Source organism: Liolophura sinensis, chromosome 3 (genome assembly GCF_032854445.1).
Source record: "Liolophura sinensis isolate JHLJ2023 chromosome 3, CUHK_Ljap_v2, whole genome shotgun sequence".
In the NCBI taxonomy this organism is placed as follows: Eukaryota; Metazoa; Mollusca; class Polyplacophora; order Chitonida; family Chitonidae; genus Liolophura; species Liolophura sinensis.
Window position 1 is genome coordinate 14678823 of NC_088297.1, and position 2436 is coordinate 14681258.

Genomic DNA, 2436 nt, shown 5'->3' on the forward strand with positions numbered 1-2436 from the left:
CTTTTATGGTTTACAGAAGGTTATCTGTCTAGTTTATCGTCTCTATCACTGCGTTGGTTCAGCCTAACGCTAGCACGACTAAAGTTCACGCCAAAGCTGGTCATGTGATGTTCGCCCTATATGGAACTGCACTCCGCACTGTCGATGCAGCTGACCGCTGATTGGATCACGTTAAGGATCGTGGCCGTCAAATAAATCTTGACACGCTATGACTAATACACGACCTGTTCAAATCCAACTGAAAATTAATAGCTTCATTCAAACAGAGCCGAGAAATGTGAGTCCCACGTTACAAACAATTTACGGATTACACTTATGTCAATATACTTTGATACATTAATTTCTTATACGCTGCTAATTTACAACACAGGCCATAAACACTGGTAGGGCTTCCTGCGCGCAATGTAAATATAATGAATACCTGCAGTACTGAAGCCAGAATAAAACCCTCATCACTGCAACAGTCCCATAGTTAACGTTCTGTTAATGAAAGTCAATGATAGATTTATTTATTTCATTGGTGTTTTACGCGGTACTCAAGAATATTTCACTTATACGACGCCGGCCAGCATTATGGTGGAAGGAAACCGGGCAGAGCACAGGGGAAACCCACGACCATCCACAGGTTGCTGACAGACTTTCCCCACGTACAGTCAGTGATAGAAGTAACACTATTCAAAATAATATCAAATATATAAATCACATATGTTCAAGTCTGCTTACCACGCATGTAAAGGAATTCTAAAAGTCGCGAAGCGAAAAAATGTTTTGTTTGTTTTCAGTTTATAATGTGGAAATACATGATATGCAACTACTCAACAGATGACTGATTTTCGAAACTATACATAGGCCTGTGCATAGGATTACCATACTGCTGGTATTCTTCTTTGACTTCGATTCCACTTTCATTTAATATTTATTTATTTATTTGATTGGTGTTTTACGCCGCACTCAAGAATATTTCACTTATACGACGGCGGCCAGCATTATGACAGCAGGAAACCGGGCAGAGCCTGAGGGAAACCCACGACCATCCGCAGCTTTTATTTAATAGGTTACTTATTTATTTGCTACACGTGATTCTGAGAAATAAGTAGTTTTTATTTATTTATATAGTTACGGTATTTAGTTTGACTGGAGCGATACACCGTACTCAAGAGTTATATTATTTTTCACTTACACGGCCGCGGCCAGCAATATGGTAGGAAGCAGAGCTTTCCGGAGGCAGGTCGCTGGCAGACCTTCCTACGTACAACCTTGGGGTGGGGGGAGACAGCGAGAGCTGGATTTGAACTCACAGCAATCGCATTGGTGAGAGGCACCTGGATCTTTGTGCAACGCTAACCACCATGCCGAGGAGGAGCTGATCAGTTGTTAAAACGGTACAGCTTGATTGACTGGTTTATATGTTAATTTTCCGCAGTCACTTATATTTCAGCTAACAAACTGCACGTCTTTTTAATTTAAAAAAGTATTGAACATTCGATTGCAAAAGAAATCGTTTAGGCGATAACTGTATTAGATATTATACTCTCTCTCAAAAAAAAAGGTTACTAGAGTGAAACTAAAATGTATTCTGTTATTGCTGCCGAATATATGCTGTTAAATGTTGGAGAAATATTCTATTAAATCTATATGAAGGTCGTATGCTACCGGTAATTTAAAAGACGTAACTTTTCATGATTACTGTGTGTCCCCCGAAGGACGACATACCTGGACCAGTCATGATATAAAGATCTTAGCACATGAACTGGTGCATTTATACTTTAATTTTTCCTTACATCGTGGATTCTCTCTCAGTGCCATCGAATTTTACGGAATATCCTTTCAATGAAGACAATAAAATTTCTCCCAAACTTGTCGATGTAAACTGTTAGGTCACAGGATTTTTTTATGGAATATTTCTCAAGATATAAAATGGACTTGTTATGGTAAGGTGGAGAATCGACCCCAGAGAAGGACGATAAGAAAGTGCCATTTTCAAATGTGTGAAATTCCGAATCAGAAGTATAAAGCTTTGTCGAAGCACGAATAAAAGTTACGTGGTCATAAAAGAGAGGGTTGCTTAGTAAAAAACCCACCAAAAATGCACTCCGGATCAAAAACATCAATTTTTAGTTCAAACGAGGCACTGTGTTTTTAATTTACAAGTATAGGGATCAACGTTAATCAGAAAAATATCTTCACTGAAAGTTTTATGTGTGTATTTCCACGTGCTGTCAAAGTTTCGTCTTGGTTAACATTTGTCCTCATATGTAAAACATAAACTTTATAATGTGATAAGTTTTGTCATATTTTGGCAAGATTAAAATCCATATTTCTTCCATAGGACTGCGAACTAACGAAGCCACTTTGGAAAACACGTCTTGCATTAAATTTATTTATTTATTTATTTATTTATTTATTTATTTGATTGGTGTTTTACGCCGTACTCAA